We start from the raw sequence: 20,519 nt of genomic DNA on the forward strand, positions 1-20,519 counted from the left end.
ACATCAAACCTAGGGGGTGAGCGACAATGTACTATGCCCCCTTATGGTCATTTGCCCCTTCGCTTTGGCCTCCTCTTGTCTCTCGATCCTACCGAGAGACAAGATGGCGGCCGCTACGGACTGTTTGGAATGTTGACAGACGCCGGAGAACCAATCAGCTTCGCTTCACAAAGCTCCGTTGCGCGAAAAGTACGCGTAGTGGAGCGCTGCCCAGTCCGCTGTTACAGATATATTTCTTTTTTTGAACATTGATTACTCATAATCCACTGAAGCACATATATTGGGACCTACAAAAGGCACATCGGGCTACCAGTCCCTACAATTTTGCCAAGTTTCGTGCAAATCCATTCAGCCGTTCGGGCTAAAAGTGAGGCCAACCGCCCTATGGAAAACTCAATGTTAAAAACACGTTTTGGGACCCCCCTTTTTTCTCGGCCCCTCCTTGACGAACCCCCCCCAAATTTTCAAGGGCTGCTCAGAAACAAAATGTGCCATTTTCCTGAAAATTTCAGCCAATTCCGTCCACAAACGCCAAAGTTATTAGACATAGAATTTTCAAAAAACCCATAGAGAAAAAATCCTAACTATATATACCTACTGGCGACCGCCAGTAGGTAATATATATATATATATATATATATATATATATATATATATATATATATATATTCTTTTTCTCATTTTGCTCAGGGTGAAAGGCCACATATCTACGCCTATCGGTCTGACACACAGTGCTTGGACTCTCGTGAAGGCACTGAAGACTATACCACTTAATATTTCAGAAAAGAAATTTTTTAGGTTTTGCAAAGCCTAAAATAAATTCATGCCTCAAAATATTCAAAAATTTCCTGGAAGAGAGAAACACTTTATTTATTTCTCTTTTTCTAGGATGGTTAATATCAAAAAAGTCTTGCATGACTGATACCATTTCCAGTACAAACACATGCTCTTTTACATAAAGATAAAGAAATGGGACTGCTGCCATTTTAGAATCAGGTGTGTGGTCCCTACACTGCTAGAAATTCGGAGAGTCATTGAAAGCAGTAATCTGCAGTATTATTTTAACTTGCAATAAAAATTACATGCTGAAACTAGTGAACTTAAAATTGTAAACATGTTGGTTCGACTCTTAACCCCTCCAGCACATCCTTAACCCCTTCGGCGCTCATGACGAGCTGAGCTCGTCATGAGTCGTGCCGCTCGCACTTGACAGTGTAAGTATTTCTGATATCACTCCTGCCCTCTCCCCTGGCAGTAAGATGACATCAGCATGCACACAATGCCAGCATCATCATAAGCATCTGGGAATATGCTTGGAGGCATTTGCTTCCAGTTTGGCTAGCGAGAGGGCTTCCATCAAAGTAAGTCCAGTTGTGTTAGATATCTTGGGGGAGTAGGCCCTAGGGCAAGGATCGCCCTTCAAAATAGGCCATATATATCCTTTGTTTTCCAACCCCCTTAAAAAATAGCCAGTTTGCCCAGGAGAGGCAGAAAAATACCAGGAAAATAGTTTCTGTATGTGGCGGAGCTGTCCCTGGGGTAGGCATACCTCCTCTCTGAGGTGCCAAATTTGACCTTTTGCTGGTTGCTCCCCATCGGGTACGATTGGATGTTTTGATGCCTATTTTATCCTAGGGCCAAACTTAATTGTGCTTTATAATGTGAACTGTGAATTTAGGCCCTGACTTAGATCTTGGCGGATGAGTTCCTCCGTTGCAATGGATATCCTGTCTGTCGATATAGGATATAATGGGATTTATATTTCACCCGATGGGCTACCATCCGCCAAGATCTAATTCAGGACCCTAATGTTCTATTTCTTGTTTTCATTGTAGGGCACAGGTTTTGATTTCTTAAGTGGCAACGCCTGCTTGCAGTTTAGGCATTGTTGGATCTGCAATTTGTGTAGTTGTATATGTTTGGTAAGGAAACTTATTCTGTAATGCTTACTTCAAATGAGTGTCATTACACTGCTGGAATAGTTTGCTTAACTGTTGCAATCTTTGTAAGTTATTTATTGTTTTTCAAATTCACATTTGTGTTTGTGTAAGATCTGTAATGTGTTGTCTTTTTTTGGGGGGTGTTCATTTATTGTGAATATCTATGGTGATTGCTGTGTCTGTGCAGAGTAGATGCAGTTGATCCTCAGTCTATCTGTCTGTGGCAAATAAGAGGTATGTTTTTGTAGTAAAAAGTTCATTATTGATGGTTTCTTCGCAGGCCATTATATTGAATTTGTTCTATTAACTGTTTGATACAGTCATAGCTTGCTGGAGTCGTGTCGCAAGCGCAATGCAACTCCAGCAATGCTCGTGGCCTGCCCATGCATAACGTGGTGCCTCACGCCTTATGCCTGCTTCAAGCAGGTGCAAGGTTTTGACACAGCGGTGTCGGAAAAGTGACTGAGTGGAATCTTGTCGATTTCACTCAGGCACTTTACCGAGGCTTTATTGCGCTGGAACGCCACCCCCTGCGCAGGAACGCCCACATGAAATCTGACACAGGTTTCATGTGGTGCAGGGCTTTACAACATGATTTATCTCCCTAGATGAGTCATGTTGTAAATAGGGCGCAACATGGTGCATGGTTTACGCCCCCGCTGCTTCACAAAAGTGACGCAACCACGGGGCAAAAGAGGTGGAAGAGACTCGTAAATCTGCCCCTGAGTGTTTTAAAAATGAAAGAGGCAGGAGCTTCGTGGAGTTTTCTGAGTGGCGTTTGGCTGGCGGTCTGTGTGGACTTGAGTCTGGCTGGTTGTGTGAGTGGACGTGACATTTGGCGCGGGTGTGTGTGGATTGGCATTTGACTGGCAGTGGGTGTGGACTGGTGTTTGGCTGGATGTGTATGTGTGCAGGTGTTTGGCTGGCATTGTGTGGTGGCCATTATCTGGCTGTGTGAGTATAGTGGCAGGTCACTGGCAGAGCATATTTAGTGGAGGCTGGCCGGCAGCATGTATCAGGATCCTGCAGTCTTTTCATCGTATGGCACAATATAAAGACCTTCTGTGAGTTTGCTGCCATCATGAATTCTAGTCCGGAAGCTGTGCTGAACTTCAGTGTTCTAACCCTCTTGGAAATCAGACCCTCTCCAGATTCCACTACAGAGTTTACTTATGAACCACTAATGTATTATGGTACTTATATGCCTTACATTACCATAGGCAGCAGAAGAACCTTTCGGTGAACCTTATTTTATGTGGAACTCCGTCTTACCTCTTAAACCATATCCATGTGCTCCCATGCATGAATTCTGGTCATATTACAAAAATAGATCCAATCCATATTCCACTGTGGCTTTTCATTCTGCCTATTTTTTGCTTCCTGGAACCTCAGTGCATTCCTTCAGGCAGAGAACTGGAGAAGGAGGGACATTGACTAATCTGACCTCCATTGTGCTGCAGCCTGCTCACACCTGTTCTGAATTCAATTACCAGGTGTGGCTGTGAGCTGACAGGAGGGATTCATGCCTGGTTTCTGCATTCAGAACTGATACTTCAACAGCAATTTCTAGAAGCTCCTGGTTTCCTCTCCAGTTGCCTGCACTTCTGAATCCTTGAAACTTTGTGAGGAGTTCCTGATTCCTGCTACAACATTTTACAGTGTCCTGCCTTCCTGTGGCTGCCCTGATCGGTAGTGTGCTTATGTGTTTCTCAGTCTCACCTTTTTTGTAGCCTGATACTCAGATGTCCGTGTTTTCCCTGTTGGGCTTCTGACCATGTATTCGCTGAATAGGCAGCGGCTTTCTTTATTTCCTTGTTCTGAATTTCTGTTATGTTTTGTTCTGAATTCCTCTGTTTAACCCACATACCAGCAAGAAATAACTTGTTCCAGTGCCTGTTGGGTATATCATCGAGTTCCTTGCTGTGAATCTTAGTTCCAGTTTCCCTGTAGCAGTAGGGCATTGCTTGTTCTAGTGCCTTTTGGGTACACCTTCGAGTTCCCTGTTCAGAATCCTAGTTCCAGGTCCTTGTACCAATGGGGCATTACTTGTTCCAGTGCCTGTTAGGAACAGCCTGCCCTTGATTCCTGTATTCCTGTTCTTGATTTCTGAAGCCCTATTCATAATTCCTTGCATTTCTTTTCTCCTTGTCTGATTGCTGTCTTGTCTATCCTGTATTCTGGATCTTTCTTTCCACTCTTGTTTGTTGTTCTGTCCCAAATTTGGCCCACTCTTTGTTGCAGTCCAGATCTATTTAAAGTGGGACCTCTGTCTTGGTGTCCTGTCCAGTCAGAAAAGGTAAAGACTTTTGTTGCTCCACCCAGGTCCTTTGGAGTCATACCTGTCTCAGTGTTGTTGTAAGTCTGGGTCTACCCTTCACTGAGTACACCAGTCTCTATATAGTAGACCCAATATGACTCCGCTGTATGCCTATTGTTAAGAGCAATCTAGTGGTGTCAGTCCAAAGGAATTCCCTAAGCTACCAGGAGACCTCTTGTTCACATATTAGTACACCCCTTTCTTTGGTCATACTTTGATATTGTCTATCTCCTGTCCTGTAGTGGTTAGTGGCATCAGTTATGCTTTGAGTAGACTGGTATACCTTCCCTTTCTCCCTTCTAAGTGTTACCTCTGGAATCACTCGGCCCTGCCTTTACTCCATGATAGTGTGTGTCTAGTGGCTTTCTTCTGGTGTGCTTGATATTTGGTTGATGTCTGGGATATTGGTTGTGTGATTGGTGTGTTAGTCCTCTGAGCATTTGAAAGTGAAGGGCTCTTGAATGAAGCCTTCTGTTGATGTGAGTATTGTAATTTGTTTGTGGTACGCTTGCATTATGAATGTTTTTTATGTGTGATGCATTAAATATATGTGAATGGCCTGTACAGCGATTGGTGCCTTCCTGTGGGTTTACAGCTCAGAAGCTCTGAGTCACAGAGTCAGTATTCTGAAATGTCAATTACCTTATTAACAGTGATTTCTGTACTTTTATGTTTGTAAAATCCTTTGTTAATAACATTCACTCTTGCCACATCCAACTGGTATATGTGTGTAGTTGAGTAGTGGATGGCTACGCAGCAATATTTGTCTTTTCTGAGTTTCACTGCCAGGGTGTATGTTGTCTGTAAGAGAAACCTACTAACCCCAGATATTTGTGTAAACTAGACTCCAGGGAAATCCAGGGTGGTGTGCCTCGCATGGACCCCACAAATGTTTCTTACCAAGAAGCCATTACAAACAGCAAACATTGGCTGAAAATTCAGTTTTTTTCACATTTCTGTGACTGAAAGTACTGGAATCAACAGGGAGCAAACATTTCCTACCACTTAGCACTCCCAATAAAAATGGTACCTTACCTGTGTGGGTGGTCCAAAATACAAAGTAGTGACATCAATAAAAGAGGTAACTAGTTATTGGGCCTGGAATAGCATCCACCAAGGGAAACCTAGCAAACCCAGCCATTTATGAAAGCTAGACACCACGGCAAGTCCAAGGTGGTGTGCCTCACATTGATCCCACAGTTGTTTCTTCCCCAAGATGCCCTACTAACCCCAAACTTTGTCTAAAAGTGTGCACCTTCCCTGCATTTAATGTAAGCCACAGGGAACCACAACATTCCTGCCATCTAGCCTTCTTCCCCCTTTTGTCCTAATAAAAATGCTGTCCCACTTGCATGGCTGGGCCTAGTGCCTCAAATGGAATGGATCAAACAAGGTACAGTGGGAGTCCTCGCGGGGTACCTTTAGAATCATCCACAGGATGTTGGAAATATACTATGCAAATTTGGCAAGAATAGTTTGTGTGGAAGAAAAGTTATTGAGGCCAAAGCACAAATTATCCTAATATCCCAAAAATGGCTGAGCATTCACAAGGGAAAAGGCTTAGCATCCAAGAGGTTAAACTAAAGGAGGGGGAAGAATGGAAAACAAAGATTTGGCAGCTTGCTTATGAAGGCATTGTGACCTCTAATGGTCTCATAGAATAGCACATCTCATAATTTTACGGATGTCAGACGCAGATTGCTAAAGCTAGACTATCTTATTTATTGCCATGCTCAAACCATGATGTCTAATCCCTAAATACTCCACTTGAAACAATCATTTGCAATGCAATAGGTCTCGCATTTACAAGAGTTTGAAGCATTGTAAATGACAATGCCTTTTATTTATATGTTGTTTTTAAAACAGATAAACAAAAGGCTATTTGATTTACAATGCCAATAGCTTAAACTCATGCAAATGAGAGACCTATTGCATTGCAAATGAGTTTGGCACCTGTGCTATAATTTTTTTTAAAATGCATTAGGAGAGAGCGTGTCCTGCATGCAAGATTTGAGAAAATAGTGATTGGAGGCTGTAATTAAAGCCTACCAAGTAACAGCACATGTAACGGGGTGTCACAATGGGAGGTTACAAAATGAGACAAGGCGGTACTAAGGAGGGACAACTAAGCCTACCAAAGAAAAGCCACGGATTACAGTGGACAATGACACAAGCCAATGAAAAATATGGGATGAGAGTCGGAGGAGCTTCAGGTCCCTACCTAAATACAGCATGCCTCACAGAGCAGCGCATGCGCTGCCCAGGCTCAACCTAAAAACAGTACACACAATGCATTAACCACCTACAACCAAGCTTCCTCTCTTCTTCTTAGTCGTTGACTTTATGCTTGCATGCCACCATGTACAGTGCTCCGTTGCCTTATGACTAGGTTTGCGCTATCGAAGTATCATATACATACATGCATGCCAGAGGCAAGATAAAATAGCAGGCCTATCCAACTGAATTAATAACACTTGAACAACACTACGTATACATATTTTATAGGGGCAGAAGCGCTCATAAATTCTACAGAGAAAAAAAGTGATGTGGTTTAATCCCAACATTATGACACAGGTAAAGGAAGGGCAGCCATGTTGGTGGTATTCATTCTTTAAATTGTTAATCTTCATATGGGAATACTATACCATGGTCGAAGCAGGGGTAGTAGCTTCAGGAGTGGACAGGACAAGGAAGACGTGCAACGAGGAAATGATTATTCTCGAAGAAAATCGATAGCCAATGTTGTTTCAGTTGAGTATGTATCCGCAAGTTGTATAAGCAGCCTCATGTGCTGGACAATGACACCTACATGGTTTGATGTGTACGATTCATACGACTGCTGCCTTTCATTATGCGTTGTGCACAACTCAGTTCTCAAAACAAGCAGTGCACACAAGCAATCACCAGTCGCCAATATGCATACACTCAAATAGGAGGAGAATTAATTATCAGATAATATGTATTTTCTAAATTCATAGTGGTGTGCACTGAAGTAACCAATCGTTTTAGCTGTTTGAGAGTAGGCACAGCGGCGTTCGGCACTGACAACTGAACGGACATAGCCCCGCACCACTTTGTAACTGTCTCGTGACGTAATGGTTTGGGAAAGCACTTTGCAAGGTTGTTTGAGCTATTTTATGTCGAACCATACACAAAAGAAGCTGGGAATCCTGCTCCAGTTGTCCCATCTGCGCCCTGCATTGAATCACACCAATAAAATGTCAAAATAAAAATCCACCTCATATTAACCAGCACAGCGTGTCGCCTGGATGGTACACAGCAGGTCATTAAACAGAGCACGAGGCTCTGCTGCGCGGGGCTACGATGAATGTATTGTACTGTGAGCACAGAAAGGAAAACTGTGGTAGAAAAGTCTTACACTGAGCTAGTTGAAGAGCACGGGATGAACAGCTAAGAATTCTTCTTGCTTCCACTTTCTCATATTAATGAGGGCAAATTATGTTTACAATCGAAGCTTAAAGCTCTATGGATTCTGGTGTCAGTAAATCCACTTTTATGGGCGGGGGTAATATCTACACCAGGACTCAACTACCTTGCGAGTTTGTACATACCCAACTACTACTCATTTGTGAAAACAGACACTATGGGGCTCATTTGGAGTTGTCTAAAAAATGCACAGCGTTTTCCCCACCTTCAGGTATACGTGGTACAAGTATGTCAAGGGATAGGATAAATCCCACCCGCAATGAGTTGGGACCTCAAGGTCCACTAAAAAGCAGGAATTAGCAAGAACTTTCAGAATTCCAGATCGATTCCCTATTCATTATTTATTTTTTCCTGGACTTTTACAGGGAGATATCGGCTGTTTTTCAGCAGAAGAGGTCTCAAATCTGAAAGTGAAAATTATGCAGCTGGAGTTGGTAATTGCTGAATTAAAAGGCTGTTCTCAATGTGGGCACAAGTGTCATTTATGAGGTATTGGTCCAGCCAGCCAGTCCTGCGTGAACCCACAGGAACAACACAATTGGCTCTCTTAAAGTTATTGTTTAGTCAAGATAAAGAGCTTGTTAATACACTCAAAAAGAAATCACAATTTATTTGGCAATTTAAATAATGAAAAAGTCTTCAAAATATTCGATATTTTTTAGCAATGACAATTCAGAAAATTAAATTACAGTAAAAGCAATATAGTTCATTTACAGCTAACATGTGATGTGTTTCACAGTCACAGACCACTTTTTCAAAACAGCAGCACGAACCAAAGTAAACAGAAATTCTTGATCACTTGCTAGTCTGCATGTGATTATTTATGCTTGCCATTTAAAGAGGGAAGCAGAGGATTAATGCTTCAGCCCTGAGGTATGTCAGAGGTGGGTCAGCCTTTGAAGCTCACCACCTTGATATGCCACTTCACTCACTTGCTTGGGAGGAGGGAGGTGTGACCTCCTTCCTGCCCAAGCCTTTGTGCCTGACTCCTGGGAGTGATCACGCTGCCTGGCAAGAGGTCAAAATCCCGTCTTGGTGCCAGAAAATGTGGGAAGAGCTGGCTTGCCAGGCAGAGCACAGAGCAGCTGGGACAACCAGGTGAGCAACCTGTAAGGTAGCGACCTGGGTGCATTCCACATTGCCTTTGACACAAGATTCATGCCAGAGGTGGGAAAGCACATTGTTTGATAACAAACACAACATATTTGGAGTTGCTGACCTTGGGTTCACCTGTGTGCAGCCTATGTTATTCTATGCACCTTCTATCACTTATAGTGTCCTTTAATGATAAAGGGCAAAATAGGTTCATAGAAGCTTGCACTTACATGTCCACAACTTTGATATAAGGCACAATGCCTCCTGGGCTTTAGGAGGCCTTCCTTAGGGGTGAGTGGCATATATTAAAGATAGTCCATTGACTTTGCTACACATGCGCCTACAGTCTGCAATGGCCGGCCTGCCATCAGTAGTTTGCTTGGGTCACACTTGGTGGCACAAATAGTGCTACAAGCAGTGAGGTCCCCTTTACAACCCAAGCCCTACTTTACAACCCAAGCCCTACTTTACAAAGTTCAATTCAATAAGGTCTTAATGGAAAAATGGCAGGCAGTTTTGAATAAATATTCATAGGATTTGATCTTGCTACTAATAGAGGAGCTATCAAGGACAATCAAAGAACTAGAGGATGAAATTGATACAATTAAATCAGATCTATCAAGCAGCTGCAAATCTGAATCCTGGAGATTAACATTGGAAGACCCCAATAGCAAACTTGATTCCTATGGAAAAGATATCCAGGAGAGGAAACTCAGAAAGTTCCGTTGTGACACTATTGATTATAAATTGAACGAGGTGTAAACATGGGCAGAGGTGTACACCCGTCGAAGACCATACCAAAAACCCAATACATCATCATCCCACGAATGGGTAGTATCTGATCATGAATTAGATCCTGCAAGAGCACCAGTTACAGTGCAACAAGAAACAGATGGTACAAGTGTTCAAACAGAAGAGGCCGCAGCATCCGGTCATTCAAAGTCTTTTTTAGACGGGGGTGCAACTGGCGGACGACCACCAGACCCAAAAAAATCAGGAGGGGTCAGGGTGAAAGAAAAGGACAAAGAAGTGGAGGCACGGAATCTGAGGAGCAAGGGTAAAGTCTTGTCATAAACATATCCTCCATAGCACTCACATCTGGGCAACATAAAGTCTTAAACAGAGGAACATCTTTCGTGCCTGTGTACCACATGAACCCTTTAGAACTGGAGGTCTCTACTTTTCGATTCTTGAGGAATTTCAGATTGAAACACTTTTTCACAAACGTGGTTCCAACATCAGAGACTTTTGATATTGAGGAGGAAGACTAAAATTTGGAATTAAGTTCTTTCAAAACCAAGAGTTTATTTATGGCACCAGTGTCACACAAGTCACTTGATTCATTCAAAACACTTGTCCGGAATGATTTTGCAAAACTAAATCTACATCCTGAAACCAGAACGAACCTCAAAAAACATGAGATAGGCATCATTCAAGAATTGGCAAACGATCATAGACTTACCTTTCAGATGGCGGATAAGGGAGGTGCTTTGGTCATGATGGACAAAAGTTTTTATGAACGCAAGGTACTTCAGCATTTACAAGACACAACGACTTACATCAAGCTAGACCAAGATCCAACTGCAAGTATCAAGGATACTCTTAACCAAATCTTGTAAAATGCAGAACAGATGTCATGGATTACCGGTAGTATACGTAATCATTTATCATTGTCACATACCTGAGGACCGAAGTTGTATATGCTACCAAAAGTTCACAAGAATCTTCACCATCCACCATTTCGCCCCATAGTTTCGGGGTGTGACTCTATATTTGCACTGGCAGGTCGATTGATTGACCATTTTTTACAAAAATGTGTAAAATCATGCCGCAGTTATGTTAAGGATACCACACACTTTCTTAACCTACTCCAGAATATTAAGGAACAGTGGCCTAGATGTATCAAGCGTTTTGCGATTCGTTAAGGCCGGAATTCGCAGAATTTCGGCCTTTAAGAATCGCAATTGATCATTTAGCATCTTTCGGGATGTATGTGTTTTTTCGCATCGCTAAATTTGAATTCGCATTTTTTTGCGTTTCCTTATTTGCGTTTTATTTTAATGCGAATTTATTTTGCAAATCTTTATTTTGCATGTTTCGTTTGTCGCTAAAATCTGTTCGCAGGGTAAGAATTCGCTATAAGATGTATTAATGAGTCGCTTTTTGCGAAAAATGGGAATTCGCAAAATAAGAATTCGCAAATAACACTAACTAAATTTTTTGAAACTATAAAAGAAAGCCCCAACTGCTTTTTTGAACAGAACCATGGCTGCACTTTACCTGATAGCTAGAAGGCTGCGCATTCAAGCTCTAGCACAGAGGAGACAGAGGCAGGAAAGGATTTTCAGACTTAGGATTACCTTATTTCAACAGACAGAAGAAGATATTTTTGAGAAATATAGACTGCATCCACATACAATTTTGGACCTCATTCTTGAGTTAAAGCCTTTTTTAGAGCATGAGACACACAGGACACATTCAATACCAACACATGTGCAGGTTTCGTGTTCCCTGCATCTCCTTGCTTCAGGATCTTTTCAAAGGGTGATTGCAGAGGTTGGGGGTGTATCTCAGAGTGCTTTTTCTCGTTTTTTTAGTTTTTTTTTGGATGCAATGATTACAGGTTGCATCATCATATTTACCTGTCTAGCACACCACAAGATATCCAAATTGCAAAATATGATTTTTATCAAATTGCGCACTTCCCACATGTTATTGGATGTATAGATGGAACACATATTGCCATTACTCCTCCAGCTGCAACTGAATATGTTTATAGGAATAGGAAAAGCTATCACTCATTAAACATTCAAATGGTGTGTAATGCTAAGTATGTCATTACTGACATTGTTGCAAAGTTTCCAGGAAGCACTCATGACTCATACATGTTTAGACACAGTGGATTACATGGACGTTTGAGTGCTGGTGAATTTGGAGATGGATTTCTGCTTGGTAAGTGTCTTTTCCAAACTCATAATCCACTTTTTCAATTCCAAAGTTTTATTGTTTGAAACTAAAATAATTATCAAATTACCATGTAGGAGACAGTGCATATGCTGTTCGTGACTTCATTTTGACCCCATATCTAAATCCAACTAATGTTCATGAAAGGAGGTACAATAAGGCACACCGTTCTACACGTGGAGTCATAGAAAGAACTTTTGGAATTTTGAAAAGCAGATTCAGAAGAATACATAAAAGTGGAGGATCCTTGCAATATAAACCATCACTTTGTTGCAAAATAATCAGTAGTTGTGCTATGTTACATAACATGGCCATTAGGAAAGGAACTGAATGTGAAGTTAGTGACCCTGATTCTTCAGACAATGATGAAGTACCACCCCCAAGAAGATGTGCTACAGGGTTAGGAGCTGCGGCTGGTCGACAAAGGCGTGCAGAAATTACAAACAATTACTTCTAGGTAAGAATAAAAAACATGATAACTTTTTTATGATTTCAAAAATTTTAATTCTTGAAAATTTCAAATGCCAAAAAAAAAGAGAAACCTGTTAATCCACAGGACAGACATTAAAGACTGTTTGGTTAAAGTTACATGCTATTTCCTTGGAGAATAAGAGAAAAAGTTGTTTATTTTTTTCCCTGTCTGCTGCTTCTGCGTTGCCCTGGGCCACTCCTCCTCACAGATGTGTGTGGACTCATAATTCTCCCACTCCTCTGTTCATTGGTGTCCAATGTAGGCGTAGGGATGCTGCTACTTCTACTACCCGTGTCCTCAGTCTCAATTGGCTCAAAGAAAGCACTAGCACCTTTGTGACATGTCTTTAGTAATGCAAAAGAATTGGAAACCTTATCAAGCCCTTTAGCCACATTTCTTGAGCATTCACTGACCATGCGTTGCATTGCAATACTGCGCCTATTGCTCTGTGCTGTCACAGTGCACAGTCTGTTTATTGCAGAGTAGTAATTTTGTAGTCTATTGTTATGTCTGCGTGAATCTCTCACTCTGTTAGACTCAGATTTTTCAAAAGCAACACAGAGTCTGTCCAAAGAGTCAGCCATGAGATTCATGCCATTACTCATGTTATTATTACTCTTATTTAATTTATTCAGTTGTGCAATAATTGACCTTAATGCTTTGTGCTGCTTCTCTTGCACTAAAAGCATGTTCTGCTCCAATCCTGCAAAAACATTTGTGGTCTCAGTAACTTCTCCCCTGTTCTGTCTGTTAGTATTCACAGAGTATGATCTTCTTCTTGCAGAATCATTAACTGTTTCATAATGAACAACTTCCTGTTCTGACACATGTGCACTATTTCTTGATCCCTCAGGTTCATCATCTGAGTTTTGAAAAGGCTGCAGTGGAGCAACTGCTCTTCTTTTACTTCTCACATTAGAAAAGAATTCTTCTTCCTCATTGGAAATTAATTCCTCAGGGGCTGTACTATGTTCTTGTGAAGATTGCCCTTCATCACCATCATGTGATAGATCAACATGATCTGGAAATAAGTAAAGAGTCATATGAGTTATTTGCCTGTCTGTCTGTCTGCTTTGTCTCTAATAAAAAATGAAAACAACAGAAGCAAATCTGTCTCTTTACTATCAGGTATTGGTTTAACTAAAGCTAAAGTGATATGTAGTTATTTAGTTGTGCAAAAATAATAGTCTAGGGAAGTAATTACAACTTTTCTGTATTTAACATCCTCAAATTCATTGCTCTCATTCAAATTATGTACTGCTCCAAAAACACACACACTTCATACATATCAAATAATTCCATCATGCATCCATCTTACCATCTTCTGCAACTCTGTGATCAGAACTATCAATGGCTGAGACTCCACTGACACTTTCATGCTGTATGGTTGATTCAACAAGCTCCTCATGTGGGGTTGGCTGGTCTATATTTGCAGTTCCTCCTCCTGTTTTATTTGCTTCCTTCAGTCTCTCAGCAAGTTTCTCCTTTGCCCTCAGCCGCTTGTCGTACCAACGCTTTTTTATCTCATCAATAGATCTTGGGATAACTCCAACTGCGTTCACTTTCTCTTGAATTTCGAGCCAAATCTTCCTCTTCCTCACTTCAGGTACATGTTTGGCTTGTTTTCCAAATAAAAGTTCATGATTACAGGCCATCTCCTCCACCAGTGTCTCCACCTCCCTCTCAGAAAACTTCTGCTTTCTCTTCCTTTACTCTGCTGAGGGGCCTCCTTCTGAATTTGCAGCCTCCATAGTGAAGTAAAACAGGTCTTCTCTCCAGGCAAACAGGTTTCCAACTGCCACTGGGTGTGGCTCAGGCATGCAGGTGATACTAATCAAGAGCATTTCCTGACTATGACTCAGCAATTTTGGAGTTGGCAGCAGCAGATTCACGCTTGTTTGCGATTCCTTAATTTGCAAAATTCGCAAAATAAGAAGTCGCATAAAATTCACATAAAAAATGCGACCTTTAAGGAATCGTTAAAAAGTCGCAGAAAAGTACATACATCACATTATGCGACTTCTTATTAGCGATTCGCAATGAATCGCTAATAAGAAATCGCAAACGTAAATCTTGATCCATCTACCCCAGTATTCTACGTCTTGGATTTTTTGCACAATCGATATGACTTCATTGTATACCTCTATACCACTCAAGGAAGGCATTGAAGCCAGCGAATGGGCTCTATTACAGTTACCAGAAACCTGTGTCAATAACGTTTTTATACTCAAACTGTTGACATTTTGCCTACAATATAGTTATTTGCAATGGAATGAAGATTTTTATCTGCAAATAAGCGGCACATCAATGGGTTTTTCAGGTGCACCTGCCTACGCGAATACATTCATGTCTCGGTTTGAACATGATCACATCTTCGCAGAGGAAGCATGGAGCACTAAACTAGTGTTCTATGTACGATTCATTGATGACATTTTCTTCATTTGGAACAGCTCAAAGGAATCTTTGAAACTCTTGATCAATGAACTAAACACGAAGAACGAACAAATAAAATTCACGCACTCGATTTGAGAAGACAGCATTTCTTTCTAGGATGTATTGATTACTAAGCAAAATCATCACTTTGAAACCTCGGTGTACACAAAACCGACAAACAAGAATAATCTGCTTCAGTTTTTCAGTTTTCATCTGCCTACATTGACCAAAAATCTACTATATTCACAAATGCTATGGATAAAAAGAATCACATCAGATGAAGAGAAGTTAAAAATCACACTTGAAGAACAAAGCGAAAAATTCAAGAATCGTGGATATCCCTAGTCTGTTTTGAAGCTAGCCATTCACAAAACACAACTGAAAGATTGCAAAGGTCTCTTGGCCACGAGAACCAAAGACAGTCAAAACAGACATGTGTTTGTTTCCAAATTTTCAACTAGATCGTTCACCATCAAAAAGATTGTCCAAAAGAGATGGGAACTTCTCAAACATGAGCCAGATTTCGAAGGTCTGTTTGCGGACGAACCACTGTTCGCATACACACGCAGTAAAAATATAAAAGAAATGCGCACCACAACCAAAACGGCATCACTACAGTTCACAGGGGTGTGCAAATGCCATAAGTGCGTTAATTTCAATAATGTAATGGTAGGTAATGTCATCAACCATCCACACACAGGTCAGCCAACTAAGCTTAGGTACAATGGAGATTGCAACACAGCAAAAGTTATCTACGCAATCAAGTGTCCCTGCGGGTTGCCTTACATAGGGAAAACTTCATGCAAATCAAAGTGAGAATCACGGAACACAAGAGCACCGTACGAACTAGGAGCATTAAGTCACATTTTGCCAAACATTGGTTAGAACATAATCACACTATTGCTCAACTTAAATTTACAACCTTAGAAGGACTAGTACTCAAGTCTGGGTGGTAGAGTATTAGCGCAGAGGGAAGTATGGTGGACACAATTCCTACAAACACTTATGCCAGGAGGATTGAATGATCGAATAGAAATGTTGTGTTTTCTATGAGTATACATGTGATAATGATGTATCACACAGTTTCTGACATAACATCAGCTTGTTGAGTTGTTGCCTTGTAAAATTCAGTACAGTGTTCCATGCTCTGCATTCATTTAATAGATTGTATATATGTAATTTCCGAAGGCAAAAAATTTCACTCGCAATTTTTTTCCCCTTTTCACAATTTTTTTCTGATACAGCTGTGGTATGGGTTTAATCTTTGGCCCTATCCTTCTTACAATTTTCTAAACAATCCGCGCATTGCAGATAATATGCTAGCACTCCTTTGCCTTTTTTACTTGTCATACTGTCATTGTGTTTATACACTTCATTGTCAGCATTATCTTTCCATGTCCTCGTAACACGGAGTACTATACATTTACACACTCCAACATGGCGCCTGGCTTCAGTTTGTGCCAGTCCTGTTTCTTTGAGCATGAATTTCATGTGCTTCCCGCAGTGGCGTGTTAAGAAGGGATAGGTTTACCGTACCTCCTATTTCATTTAATGGAAATCGCAGTAAGAAACGGAATTCCAGTAGGCGGTTGAGATTAACCAGCTCGGTGAGTTTGTTTGTCAGTGGTTGTTTATATGCAGTATCGGGGATTCGCGCAAGCTAACGCGGACACATGCAGTGTTATGAATTCCATAGAGAGTACCTCGAGCATTTTCACCGTCCGGCTGTGTACCGAGTGGATAGAGATCTCCTACATTAAACTAGTGAAGCTGCAGTTTGAATTTTGAGAAGGTAAACATTCATATAAATCCGGTGATTACTCAGGTTTTTAATTCATCGGGGTCCGGTGTTTGATGCACATACTTTCATTTTTCACAATTAGGATCTAGAGCACTAGTGCAACACTACGTTCCCACAGTGTGTTCAGCGCTGCCTCTTCAAAGTAAGTGGACACGGTATTCACGTTCTGCAGTGCATGCCAGTGTTTAACATGGACCATTGTGGGAGCGCAGGCTTGATAAACAGGCGAGGAGGCTGTATATAGGGTCCAAAAGAGGGTGGTTCATTTGCAGTAATTGGGATAGTCAGTGATGCAGAGTGTCTCTCCTCTAGGTCTTCCTCAGAACTACTCGTTGGGGAGCTGACAATAGAAGATGCTCCCAGCTCCTCTTCGGGCTGGATGGGGTCTCCCCGGAGGCTCATAGAAAGAGAGATAGAAATGGAGCCGTCAGTCACTCTGTTATATTTTGTGCTTAAACCTTTACCAGTCACCACACAGGAAGTGAGGGGGGGGTTGAATCAAGAAGAATGTGCTCTGGGCAGGGAGGGGAGAAAGTAACCAAGGAACACGGTAAAGAAAGAAAGAAGGAATCCACTGTCTCTGTTGCTTTTCGGTGGTTGGATATTGCCGAAAGGTAACCAAAAGGAGGGGGGGGAACAAGACAACAATAATAGAAGGTGCCACTAGTTATGGATTCACTAATCACGTGCAGGCATGTACAATGCAGCTATATCAGATATTTAAATGTTCTTTCACTCGCAGCCGGGTCGGCATTTAAACTTGCTAACAGGGTGAGATATTCAAGGGTACAACCGAACAAGATACTCCTATCCCACTCTTACTTTCTACCCGCCTCCCCTTCATGCACCTCCTGCCTCCCGTCTTCCCTTACAAATCCCCGGAGGCGGCACCACTCACCGGCTCCGCCGCAACTCTCCTGAGCTGCGGCCGCTCTCCAGCCTCCTCCGGAGGACACCACCACTCCTCGGTCCACCAATCCTCCGTCACCTCGTTGTCCTCCTGATCGGCTTCAGGTCCCACGTTCTTCTGGAATCCCGCGTTGTCCTCTCAAGGTTTGCTTCGGTGCTCGGCGTCTCTTCTCTTTCCTTGTCCTTCCTCTGTCTCGTTGGTCAACGACGCCTCCTTGGTATTTCCTCCCATTTTCATTGGCTCCTCATAATTGCTTCCTGGTTCTTCTCCGTCGGCTTCTGGGTTAGGTATTATGCCTTGCTGTGAAGAAACGGTATAAGGGGACAATGACTGACATGCACGCAATTCCTTCAAGTCCCAGGATGCATTGGGTAGTTGTGGCATCACTGCAGGTTCGTTCCAGTTAAAATCCCTAAAGGTAATACGGCCGTCTTCTTCCTCACAACCATAAATTACAACCTTGTGTTATTACCCCTAGGGGATTTGGTTCTACATATCACCAGCAGCGGTTCGACTTCGCTGTGTTTTATGACTAGCACGGCCGGAGAGTAAGTGTTGTTCTTGGGATTCTGAGCATAGCATTTTTTCAATTTTTCAATTCTTTTTTCTCCAGCACACTTTGCTTCAGACTGGTGTGAACTATGAGATACATTTTCACTCACTCATACTTTTCATTCTTTATCACTCTTTCACCTCGTTTCATGCACAATTTTTGATTAAATTCACACTGAGTGCCCACTATTTTCACTGGGTGATTTTCGCTCTCTTTGCCTTCAGCTAGATGCATATAAGGATCTACCTTTGCTTTATTCTTGTATACATGCATTGGTTATAGCATGACGGTGCTCACACACAAAATGTTATCAGAATGATTATTTGTTACAGTTACAATTGCTTTCTGTTTTTCACAGTGAACCCTGAAGAAGGGATTGTTCATAATCCCGAAATGCATTGGGCAAGGTCGTGAATATTTAAACTTTGTTTACCAAATTATTGATGTTGTAGAATTTTGGATTGTCTTATAATTATTTTGTTTATCAAGCGTTGATGACTATTCATGTCATATCATTGAACTCTGAATATACAAAAACAATTTCGCTGTAATTTCAATGAGTAAAACAACTGAAACTTGAGTTTATTTGATTGATTAAACACACGATTGTTGTAAAATAATAAGGATTTAAATTGCCAATACATTAGTTTTAGCTGTGCACCCAGTATACTGGTGGTGTTCCACCAGATATTGACCTTATTATCAGGCTGGCTGCCTCACACCTGGGTTGCACGCATCATTGTTTAGCAGAATAATGTTGACATATGTTTTAGATTACGCCAGGGTGTGCAAAGACAGGCCAATTATTTCAATGTTTACATATAAACATATCTGGATCAGTCTCTCATTTTGTGTATAAGTGACTGCATGGGTTGGCGAGTAGCTACATGAGTGTCTATATGGGTTATTAGTTGTTTTTTTGAGTATTAGTATGAGTGTCTGAGTGTCTGTATGGTTCGGTGGGGGGTATTACTTAGCACTTAGATGCATGAATGAGTGACTCACTGTATGTGTTGAAGACAGCATGTGTGCAGGACTGTATGGGTGGATGAGTGAGTGTATGGGTATGTTAGTGAGTGAATGACTGTCTCAAAGGTGTCTTTATGAGTAACTACATATGTTTTAAACTAGTATATGTGAGTTTTGGTGTATATAAGTGAGTATATGTGAGAGTGAGAGATTGGAAGAGTTCCTGTATAAATACGTATGTGTCTATAAGTGATTGTTAAAGAGAGTAACTATGTGTAAATTTCTGTAGAAGTAAGTGTGGGTGTGTGTATATAACTGTATATGCAAATAAATGGATGTTAGATACTTTATTTGCATATGTGACTATGTGTGTGATTAACTCTATACAGGATGTATAGGTTTTGGAGTACATATGATGAGTGAGTACAAGCATGAGTGACTGTATAGGACTGTTGCTGAATGAGTGAATGTGTGTGTAGATCTTGGAATTACTGAATAGGTGTGTTGTAACTGGTATTGGTGTGTCCATTTTTTTGAAAATGTTAGTTTCTATTTTTTTAGTGTGTGTATCAAAGGTTATATTAGGGTGAGAGGAGGTCTGCCACTCTATCACAAGGATGATTTAATCAGGTCAGCCTGCTCCCGTGCTCCTGGCGTCCTATCATTTTTGAAAAGAAGGAGAAGACTTGGGTAACTGACGCTATGGATAGCTGAAGTTCAGCAGGCTTAATGAGCACATTTTACCTGGTAAAAGCCGCTGAATAATATTGGCCGGCTGCTGGAACCATCATCACTGCCGTGGTTGCTGGCCGCGTAGCGCTGTCAGCGTCGGGCTGGGCTCGGCTGGGCTCGGCGGCTCGGCTGCTCGAAAAAAACGGAAACCGAGAACGAAAGCGGCCTTTCATTTTTTCATTTCCGACCACCCCAGGCTGGGCTCTGTGAAAGTTGGGGACGGAGAACGGAGCTTTTCTGGCGTTTGAAAGCAGCTTTTCACTTTCTAATCGGAGGGCTGGACTTGATTGCTCCCGGCTGGTGGAAAGGCGTCGCCCACCCTTGAGCGGGCTCTAGCAGAGGGGGGAATGCTTGACAGACGCTGATATCGTTGGAGTTCGGCTTGAGCAGATTGTACAAAACTCAACTTACATCGCTACGAAGAAACTGGGAAAGATACAATTATATCGTGCTGCTCCACTAATCTGCTACAATTCGCTACAAGCTATCCCAGCATCAACATCAGGCGGTGATACGAATGTTGCTGAATTTTTTTGAGTTCAACCGGCGGTCACCGCTGTGGCGTGCTACACTTTGTCTGTGCTGGGCACAGAGTAACGTTTTTCCTGGCAGAGGTGGCTCACGGAAGAAAAAGAGGACACCGCTTCCACCTTCTATTACCACACGCAGTAACAGGAAAACTGTCCTTGGGTCTGAGTTGAGTAACGCGGCGCAAGAGAACGAGAAGATTGAGATGGCAGAGGCAGCACCATCGATCTCTGGCAAAAAAACTACTACTAAACAGGGTAAGAACTCTAATAAAGGGGCTACTGCTAAATCTAATGAATCCATTGGCATAAAAAGTCCAGTATTTCAAACTTTACCAAATTTGTTTGAAAAGCATGCT

This window comes from Lissotriton helveticus, chromosome 12 (assembly GCF_964261635.1).
Source record: "Lissotriton helveticus chromosome 12, aLisHel1.1, whole genome shotgun sequence".
NCBI lineage: Eukaryota > Metazoa > Chordata > Amphibia > Caudata > Salamandridae > Lissotriton > Lissotriton helveticus.